Source organism: Chamaea fasciata, unplaced genomic scaffold, assembly GCF_029207755.1.
Source record: "Chamaea fasciata isolate MVZ Bird 193981 ecotype frontalis unplaced genomic scaffold, bChaFas1.0.hap1 SCAF_10, whole genome shotgun sequence".
Taxonomy (NCBI): Eukaryota; Metazoa; Chordata; class Aves; order Passeriformes; family Sylviidae; genus Chamaea; species Chamaea fasciata.
In genome coordinates this window covers 30,155,912-30,167,042 of record NW_027094095.1, presented here as the reverse complement: position 1 = coordinate 30,167,042, position 11,131 = coordinate 30,155,912, and positions in this window count along the sequence as shown.

The window sequence follows — 11,131 nt, the reverse complement described above, 5'->3', positions numbered from 1 at the left end:
CAACCCTGAAGCTGGTAATGAAGCTGTGAAAATAGGAAGATGTCATGGATGTTTTAATAAAAAAATAGCCTTGGGCAACTTATCACACAAGATTCCGTTCTAAAATGTGTCTCCAGGTGTACAAGTAGCACAGGGCTTGACTTGGTGATTTCAGCAATCCAGGTTGTGCTTTGTAAAAAATTCCAGGAGCTGTTTTGTGGGAATCAGATGAAAATACAATTTTAGTTCCACGAGGTCCATGAGATTGCTAATCCCAGAAGCCGAGCCGGCAGCAGAGAGAAAGAGCTGCTGGTCCAAGCTGCAGTGTTTGTGTAGGAAGAGAAGATGTGTCTTGCAGTCCAGGAAATCAGAGCTGCTGTGGGATCCCTCCCTGCTGTGGGATCCTTCCTTTCTGTGGGATCCTTCTCTGCTGTGGGATCCATCCCTCCAGTGGGATCCTTCCCTTGCTGTGGGATCCTTTCTTTCTGTGGAATCCTTCCCTGCTGTGGAATCCTTCCTTTCTGTGGGATCCTTCCCTCCAGTGGGATCCTTCCTTGCTGGAGCCCTCGTTGGGATCCGGGGCTGCTCACACTCTGCTCTGCCTCCACAACCAGGACACAGCCACGGGTGAATTCCCCTTCAGGGATTCCCCTTGATCATCTTGTCTTGTCCTGACAACTTCCCACCTCAGCCATGACCCTCTCCCATGTCTGGGAAGCCTTTTAGGGATGAGTGCCACAGATTGCTTAACCTCTGGGAGTTTCATGGGCTGCTGCGGGGCTTGTGTTCTCTATATGAACACACAATAAATGTTAATATATGTATAATATATTTCTATCTGCTCGTTTAGCTGCACAGCTGAAGTGGGGAGAGGGTTAACTGAGCAAGCAGATAACGCTGCAGGGCCAGGAGACAGTTAGTGAGGTCTTTGTTTTCATCTTGTAATTGTCAGATATGGCATGTTTACCATAAGGGCTGTGAAAAGTGTGATGCAAGATGTAAAGCTGTCCCACTGTGTTAATAATGAATTGGCTGCAGTAATATTTATCAAAATGTCTGTCCAATGATGATTTTTTGTGTTGCTGCCTGCTTTAGCCTTCTCCTGTCAATCAAGTTGTCCATCCCAGTCTTTCTGTAGTTCTGATTGCTCTGGAATAATCTTCTCTCAGGGTTGTTTTCCCCAAAACAGTTGCAAAGCAATGAAAATAATTAGACAATGTAGTATGTCGTCCTCCTGCCTCGTTCCCAGATAAAATGATATCTGCTGGCCTTGCAGATAGTCAGCAATCCTTTCAACATTCCAACTAGGCAAAGAAGTATTATTCTGTATCTGTAAAAATAAAGAACATAAAAAGTAAAGGCCAGAGTTTAAAACAAGAGCTTGAGGTGCCCAGCCTTTAAAAACTCAGATAAAACTGTTCACTGAAGATGCTGCAGATCCAGGCCAGGCGTTAAACCCAGATCTTCCCAAACTACCAGTACAGTTCAGTCATTTCAAAAATGACTCTACAAGCTGTCCTATTTCCCCCCTTTTTTTTAATGACCAAATCAAGATTTTCTGCAACGTGCTTTACCATGGCCTGAAGGAGCTGTAGTTGGGAGAAACACCCAGCTTTGGGGACTCCACGTTCGCTCCCACAGTGCCAAAGTGGTGGCACTTCAGTGTGCTGACTGCACTAATAACTGACTCTGGGTTGCATTCCCTCAGCTGGGCTAACCTGTGCATCTCTCACTTGTGTCTACAGCTCCTTTTCATAGAGGTTTTTTAGAACAAACTGGTTATTCCTCCTGGGATTAAAACCACAAGTTGCTACAGCAACTTCCTGTGACAGCATTTTGTTATCCTCACCATTTCCCTCCCCACCACCACCCGCCACTTATTACATGAAGATATCACTGCTGCTTTCAGGACCTGATAACACCTTGAATGTTAGCTTTTACTCTGTTTCCAAAGATGTATTCCTGTACATCTGCCAGTAAAACTTCTCAGCTCCACAGGAAGGTCTTTGTGTTTGAAATGCTCCCTTAGAATTTTTTTTTTTTTTTTGGAGAACATCTGTTGTCACCCCATCAAGGATTGTTTCCTTTGTTCCTCAGGAGTATATTCAGTTATATTTGCTTGCACAGCTCTGTCTGTTCAGTCTGCTCCCATCTCCTCTCAGTGTTTTTGAGGTTTTTTTATTTTTAGATTCATTAGGTGTTTAGGCCATCTCTGCACTGTTGCTTGCTCTGCACTTTTCCAACCTGCTTCCTCCTGAAAGTGATGTTAAATGCAATAAAGTTGGGTGCTCCAGCACTCAGCTGGGGAAATTCCAGAGGCAAGACCGTGCATTTCCATTGCCTCACAGGACTGTTGCTAATTGTGTGATTTGCTGATTATTTCAGTAATGCATCACACAGACTTTCAAACTCAGTGTCATCCCTAACTACTCTGCCATTTTCGTTATTATAAGTGGTCACTATGCGGCTTCTTTTAAAAATGCACCATTTAAATTCATTTAAATCATGCTCTCTAACCAGCTACCTTGTTCTGGGTTTGGCATCAGAGTCTGCCAAAAAGTGAAATGTAAGAGATTGTTCTGTTTGCATCTTCTGCCTGAATCCGAGGAGAAAAAAATAGCTTAACTTTAGGCATATGCTTAAGTGTTTTGCTAGACTGAAATATGATCAAGGCTCTTCCCACCTTCTTCCTCTCAATCCATCTGTGATACCCAGAGAACCTTCCTAATCTCTGGGAATTATAAGAGAAAAATCACATTCTGCGGGGGAACCTCAGCGCTGACAGTGTGAATGGCTAATGGCGTTTGAGACACTTCATGTATCCCAACTTAAAACCTGCTTTTTGTTGCTTTTTGTTGCTTTTTGTCGCTTTTTGTCGCTTTTTGTCCACCTATCAGCTCCCTTTGGACATCCTGCCCCAGTTCTTCAAGTTCTTCCAAGAGGAGGCGGACTCTTCAGAGCTGCATCACGGATGTAGAAAGGTCACGGCATCAGATCAGGGATTCTGTGATAAAGCCGAGCAGGGACCCTTTGGGGGGCAGGAATGATGTCAGGGAGATGCGGTGGCAGGCTCCAGGTTCTGCGGGAAGTGTCTGAAACTCAACCCCGCGTTGTCTCTCTGCCTTCTGCTTCCTGAAGGTGGAGCCAAACCCCCTATCAGATCCCCAAATCTTCCCGAGTTGTTCTTTATCGCGGCACAGGCTCAGCACACCGGGTATTTTTCCTTGCACTACAACAGAGCGAACTGGAAAAGTGGCTGCGAGGGTTCTGTCCGGCCAAGATACATTTTGCACTGTGGACCTAAGACTGCAGCAAAGGAAAAGAAATCCAAGGATAAAAAGGACACTCAACGCTGTTTCCACCGTGTATGATGGAGATCTAGTTCCCAACATTCCCAACAAAATAAAGTATTTAAAAAAGAATACTGCTTGTCTCAGATACCAGCTCCTTGCTTTTCCCAGGATTTCTGATGGTAACTCTTTGTGCTTCATAAAAATCTCGGCCATCCACGTGCTCCAATAACTCTCCATGATCCATTTGAATGGCTGCTTTCAGGACTGCAGTGCTCTCCGAGCAGCACATTCCTCGGGCTCTGCAGATGCATATGACACAGCAGAATTTTAGGCAGTATAAGAATTATAAAGCTCAGTTTCCATTACTGTAATTGCTATATAAATCCTACCTTAGAACAGGCCTATTTAACCTTGGTTTGAGCTGAGACTTGGTCCAAGTCTGATTAAGTTGAACACCAAATTCTTTTTCTTTTTGGTGTTTTTTTTTTTTTCCTTTTTTTTTTTTTTTTTTTTTTTTCTTCTCTCTCTCTCTCTCTCTCTCTGCAGTATCATAACTTAGTGGGCAGCAGGGCAGGGAGGGAGAAGAGATCCAGCGTGTCCTCTGCGCCCTGTCCTGCCAGGGGGGTGGCTGCAATCAGGAAATACCTGTCCCCAACCAACAGCAGGACGAAATGATCCTTGCATTTTGCTCCCTGGGAGAAGCACCGTTTCTCCCCTTGGAACCTGTGGCTGCTGCTCCTGCACAGCTGTGCTCAGAGCAGGTGTGGGAGACGGCTCCGAGGCAGGCGGTGTTGGGGGGAACCTTCAGAGCCTGCCCTCTCCTCGGGGATGGAGCAGGAATTCCCAGCTTTTTAATGTCATTTGTCACCACCTCGATGACAATTGGGTGCCCTGGTGGCTCCCCCTCGGGGCATTGAGGTATCTGGGGCTGCTGCCTTTGGGTCAAAGCATTCCAAACTTAGGACAGGACAAGGAGCAGTGGGGTCAATGTGAAAGAGGGGAAAATTGGATTACAGTTACACAATAAATTGTTCCCTGGGAGGGTGGGGAGGCCCTGGCACGGGGTGTCCAGAGAAGTTGTGGCTGCCCCTGGATCCGTGGAAGTGTCCAAGACCAGGTTGGAGCACTCTGGGATTGTGGAAGGTGTCCCTGCTTATGGTAGGGGTGCCACCAGATGAACTTTAAGATCCTTCCAACCCGAACCAGTCTGTGATTCTATGATTTTAAAACTGAGGAAGAAGTTGTCAGTATCATCAGCAGAGGTGGGTGATGTCCTGCTTCACCGCTGGAGAATGCCAGACTCCCTTTTAGGCCAGGGAGCAGCTTGGGTATGGATAGCCACGCCTTGCTCCAAAGAAACTCTGGCACAACATTTCCCATGCCACGAACCTGCTCTGCAACGGGTGCTTTACCCCTGAGTCAGTAAAGGCATAGGAATGTGTTTATTAATGTATTCTGTTTCCTTCACAAGGTCTTCTTCAAAGTTCCTTGAGTTTACTGTGGGGAAAATACGGCAGGAACATGTAAGAGAACACTGAGAACTGAAAACCTTGAGTTCAGACAAGACTGCCCACCATGTGGACTGTGCTGGCAAAGGCAGAGACCTGGGGAATGCAGAGGTGGGGGGTAATTTTTAGGGCTTTCATTCCAGGGTCCCATTGATTATAACCCTATTAAGAGGCTGATGCATGCGACTTTTAAGTTATTTTGTTAACTAAGTGTAGGCAATGGATGTGTCATGCTAACAACCATAATTGCTGGTGTGTCTAACACAGTATGTAAGTACAGTAGAGTGAATTTAAAAGGTTGTGGTAATCTAAGAATGTTAAAAGGGGAATGTGTGCCTGAGGGGCGTGGGGGCTGGGGAGAAAAACGACTTACTTGACATTCACTGTCTTCCTCCCAGCTCCTTTGCTAAAGTAGGAACAGAATCGGAACAAAAAAATGTTTGTTTTACAGCTGTACCAAGTTACGGCGTGGACTCGTGCTCCCCCCCTCCTCTCCCACTTGCATCAAGTACATCCTGTACTTTTGGCAACATGTTGACTGGATATTTAAAAGCTGTGAACTGTTCTGAAAGTTTCACATACTGGGTTATGGGCCATGTGTGTTTGATCAAAATTCAATTACTGCACTGTACCATGCTTGGAAACCTATCATCCCAAGTTATGAAGTATGACGAAATAGGCTAATCTAATTGGTTCAGTATGGGAGCAGTATCAACCAAGCTTGTTATGATAAATAGCTTCCTGTGTTAAAGGTTCTCTAGAGCTTAAGTATCTTGGCTCACCTCCCTCTACAAAATAAGAATAGTGTTCCCTGGGAACAGTTACATCACTGTCCCTCTCCTACATTCACAATTAAAGGTTTGTGTATTTTTTTTCATCTTGCTGTTCCTTGAGCAGATAAACCGTGGACATCTACTGCATTCCCCACCTCCATCCCCTCCCCATTTCCTCAGGTTAGGCTGTGTGGTGCTAACCCTGGGTCTGCTGTTCCTCAGGCCTGGAACACACTGGAAGTGTTCAAAACTAGGCTGGAAGGGGCTCTGAGCAACCTGGTCTAGTGGAAGGTGTCCCTGCCTGTGGAAGGGGGTGGAAAGAGATGGGCTTTGAGGCTCCTTCTAGCCCAAACCATTCCATGATTCCAGGATTCTTAAGCAAGCTTGACCAGGATGCCAAAAACCACCCTGCCATGTCAGTACACGAGAGGTGTCTGTTTGTACAAAGATCTGGAATTTCTGATGTAAGGTTAAACGTGGAAGAACTTTAATCTTTCTCAGCATCCAATAAAAAGAACTTCTGTTCAGTGAGTTCCACACCTATGGATGTGCAATTATCTTCTTAAGCCCCAAAGTTTAGGTCATCAGTAGTTAAACAGAAATCCAGGGTGCAAGTGCTGGATTATGGCTAGGGAAGGACTGTATTCTAAGCCTGGATTTGTAGTCACTAAATTTGGCACTAAGACAGTGAGCTGTCTCCCATGAGATGATACTGGCTTCGTGATTTTATCTGGTCCATCTTTGGCAAGAAGTACTTAGCTCGGATTTTGATGTCACAGTAATAGACAGTGTCAAGAGGGGAAAAAAACCACATGGAAAAGTGGCTCCTTATGCTCCGGTGATTCAATTTTTTCCTTTCTTGAACCCCCTTCCCTCCACGTGCCTCCTAACTCAGAAAGCCCCTTCAGGCAAAATAACTGTGTGATGATCATTTTACAAATATATAACTCAGGCCTGATAGTGCAAGGGCCTTTAGCACTGCTAAGTTTTCTCCTAAGAATAAAGTTATTCACTTACTTAGGGGTTGGTAGAACGAGTTCTTATGTAAGTGAGTCTTCGAATTAGCCCCAAGACTGCCTAATACCTGGATTAAGCCTGTATGGTGATTAATGCCTATTTACTATATCTGTTATCCCACTGTATTTTGCTCTTCAGCCTTGATTAAGCCCTTTGCTTTACCATTTAAAATGTCCTGCTTAACCTTCTGCTTACAAACGTACACAGTGCTGAGCTCTGCACTTTTAACCAGCACAAGTTCTACCATAAATAATAGCATTTAATTTTAAAGTGCAACAGCTACAGTCACCACTTGATTAAATGACAAAGAACAGCAACAGCAAACTGGGGAACACAGAGTTTTTCACCACAAATGTCTATGTCCACCTAAGTGAAAAAATTACACCTTCCTGCTGCTGATTAGCACTTTCTGTGCAGGTCTTTATTTTACGTGTTTAGAGAAAACTGTCGCCAAAAGAGCCTAAACAGTGACTCTCTGCGATTTCCCCAAATATGTTTTGAAGGAGATAAACTAGATTAATCTCTCTTTATAAAGTTCCCACAAGAAAGCTCACAGACACAGTAGCTTTACCTTCAAAAATAGAATGTGACTGTAGGCACTTATGCTAATCTCTTTTTTGGCAAATCAGCTTTTTTTGTATTGAATCTTGCTTGATTGAATAGCACTGGAGCTGCCAGAGTAAATGCTATTATCAATGTACAGTAATTAAGGAAATAGTCCTTGTCACTCCAACAGTGTCCAGGCAGTAGTGCCTTCTGTAATAAAGTTAAATGATAAAGAAACCTCTTCGAGGCGTAGATACTGGACCAGGGGAGCTCTTGAGATGCGGGGGAAATAACACAGTGTGGAATTACAGGTGGCGGGGAAAGTAGAAATGCCCGTGGAATTCATGCTAAAAAGCACGTTTGATGCTAAATGTTTAAATAGAAGCTCAGCACTAAAACACATAATTGTTTAATTTGTCATGTAATTTCCTGACTCAGGGCAGTTGAGCATCTCCCAGTCACCACCCTTAAAAAATGTGTGTGAGGGAGGGGAGGGGGGAGACCCTTCCATCATTCAACAACTTCAAAGATCTTTTCCCCCTTCAGGCAGCAGCCTGCACGAATGATAAACCTTGCTTTAAGATCAGCAGAGCCCGGCTCTGCCAAATCCATTTGGGGAGAGAATTTCAGTAAAAAGGACTTGTCATTCCTTCCCCCGCCCTCCCACTTCACATGAAACTTTACAGCCTGGGAGTCCTTGGGTGGATCGGGTTTGTTCCTGCAGCACCGAACACGGAGATTCCCCAAGGACAGAGAGAGAGAGGGAAAACCTTTGGGTGGGTTCTGCATTAAAACTATCACAGGCACCAAGAAATGTAAGCTTTAGGAAGGCAGGGTAACTTTCAGGTTCCAGAAATGGTGTTTAATAAGCAGGGAATGCTGATGGAGGTTTGCAGTGCTCTGGCCTACGACATGCTGAGCTCTGCACTTGAGAGCAAAGAGCTTTTGTCCGAGCAAGGTACGTGCAGGAGAGATGTTGTTTAATGTGCAATAAATAACCAGGGGAGGTATTTAATCAAGTGTGCCGGGAAATACTGCTCATGTCCAGACACACACATTTCCAAAGGGGCAGCCTGGGAGCAAGGGCTCGAAGGGGTGGAAGGGGCCGGCCAAGGAGTCCGCAGGGAGGCCGCAAAATTTCATCCCACTACTCATAAGGCACACGCAGAATTCCAGCCCCTGCACTGCTTTTCCCGCAGCAGCCTGTGTCTTATCTAAACTGTGTGTGTAATAATTTTCATATTTCACAAATCTGGCAGTTCTGCTCGGGCGTGCGCTGCCGAGGGCTTTAGCATTCCCTGCAACGCTCCCGCCGCAGCGCATTGACATTCTGAAGGCTGGCCATCGTAACCTCGCCATTAAATCTTTGACACAATGAAGTGTCTTCTAAATAAATTCAGTGGGATCGATCCAGTGAACTTCAGAGTGCACCTTTTCAATTATTTTTTAAAGATGGAAGTGTTTTGTGCATATCGAGCCCTGGATTTGCGGAGGCGGGAGCGGGGGGGAGCCGTGTGGACTGAGCTCTGCTCCAGCAGAGTTTATGGAAACACTCGGAGGGGATCGAGCATGTGAGTCCTTCCTGTGCTTCCTGCGTGATTCTGGGCTTCTGGATCCAGGCCTCTTTCCTGTTGTATGTGAAACATTAATTATTATTCCAAAATATTTGGATTTTTTTTTGCATTCCCAAAGCTCGACCTTCAGAACTGTCCGCTTGGATCCGAGCAGAAGCCCTTTGGTCAGAATTAAAGAAAAAGTGATAGCCCAGGCAGCGGGTTTTTAATTGAGGCCTGCCAAATACCAAAGGCAGATGCTTTTTCATCCTGTAGCTCCTGGATACGCCGTCTACTTTTCGGTTTCAAGGACAAAGGAAACACTTACCCAATTAGATGAGGCATGAGATTGTGACATACGGGCTCTTTCCTTAAATAAAAAAAAGATGCTGGAAAAAGATTTTTGACCCTAAGTCAATGAGTGCTATTAAAATAATGAACACTCCATAAATCCAGCCATATCCATGGCCCACGTTCGGAGCTGCGCCGTTCCTGTCACGGAGGAGGCCGCGGGATAAAGCCCCACACAGCTCCCTTGGCCAGATCACATTTTGGAGACCTTACTTTTAAACCAGGACAGACAGAGATGTGAGCCAGTGATTCAGGGACACTGCGAGGTCTGCCACATCCTCCCTCTGATGTCTCTGTGATGTCAAACACGATCTGGGTGTTGGAACACCTGGATTTCCCCCACACACTCAGCTGAGCTCAGGGAATCTCCTGCTCCTCTCACGAGGCTCATAGCAGCCAATATTTTAACGGGAACGTGGCTGTTCCAAGGTAACGCAGCTTTTGCCTGCTGAAGGTAGGAAATGGTTAATTTAATGCTTTCTACACCTCACACCTGAGTCTGAAGCATCCTAGAAGCCACTTGAGCTGCTGCATGAGGAGCATCACACGCTGTCGGTGGAAGCGGGATGCATCGGGATTGTCGTCATTTCTGTGTCTGGAGATGGAGGCAGTAGTTTAAACTTTGAAATAATTACAGCTCTGCTGCCTCCCACCTCAGAGCTGGGATGTATTTGCTTTAGCCTTTACCAGACAGCTGGAAGTGTTGACTGATAATTGTGGTGAGTTTCTGATCCTCCAGAAGAGCGAGGAGCCTCCTCTGTCCTCTGCCTGTTGTTCCTACTGCTGGCTTTGCCGAAAATGATTGAAATCAGCGTTATCATCCCTGCACGCAGGACTGGAGTCTCAGGTGCTGGGAATTAAGGTTGCCTGTTTAATTACATCAGTGTGCAGTTGGAGCTGCTATAGCTGTCCTTTCTCACAGAGCATTGCTCAAAGTGGCATTGCAGCCTCACATCAAACTGGGGCGGGGGGACTGAGTGATACTGGAACAAATGGAAGTGACTGGAAAAATTGCTCTTGTCCTCCCAGCCAGGCCCAGCTGCCATTTTGATTTCTCTCCACCTTGGTGGCTGTCCCTGGACCTCTGCAGGGTTTGTCCTGCTGTACCCTGTGAAGAGCCATTAATCATGTGTGACATCTAATGGGGCCCCAAATCACAGTGTGCATGATGACAGTTTGGGATGCCTGGACCCCTGGTGATTCTGGACTTTGAGTCCTTCCCAGCCTCAGCTGCAGAGCAGATCGGGCTGGAAGCTGCATCTGTGCCTGTGGATGAGACCCCAGCCAAGGGCAGTCACAGCACTGCTGCACCCAGAGCACCGATGCCAATCCTCTCCAGTGGGAACCCCCAGAGACACAGGGAACAGGGACAGCAGGAGGGGGGCACTCATGGATCTCCTGAGACCACAAAATCATAGAATCCTAGAATGGTTTGGGTTGAAAGGGACCATAAAGTCCACCCAGTCCCACCCCTGCCATGGTCAGGGACACCTTCCATTGTCCCAGGCTCCAAGCCCCAGTGTCCAACCTGGCCTTGGTCACTTCCAGGGATCCAGGGGCAGCCACAGCTCCTCGGGGCACCCTGTGCCAGGGCCTCACCTCCCTCCCAGGGAACAATTCCTTCCCAATATCCAATCTAAATCTATTCTGTCCCAGCTTAAAGCTGCTGATGCTGATGAAGGGATGCTGCTTCTCATCTCTTCTGCAGGAGCAGCAGCAGAGCCTGACAGTGGCCTGCTCATCCCAGTGTCCAAAACAACACAGGGAGGAACAGCCTGTTCCTCCCCCAGCCTGCAGAGCCCAAACCAATGCAGAGCCTTCCTGGATCCCTCTCCCATGGACCAGGAGCTGAGATCAACGGAACGGCTTAACTTTAGGCTCTGCTGCCTTGGGCCAGCTCAGCACTGCCGCCACTGAGCCAAAACTTCATGTAATCACATTACTGTCGTTGCCATTGCTTTTAAGAGAGCTTGTGCAGAACTCCTTTATTTCTGCAGTTTACACATCCATAAAAGCCACACCGAGTACAGTGAGGTGAGGAAGAAGAAACGCCATGAATTTTCATCATATTGATATTTCTGGCCGAATTTACATCACGATGATGTCCCTGG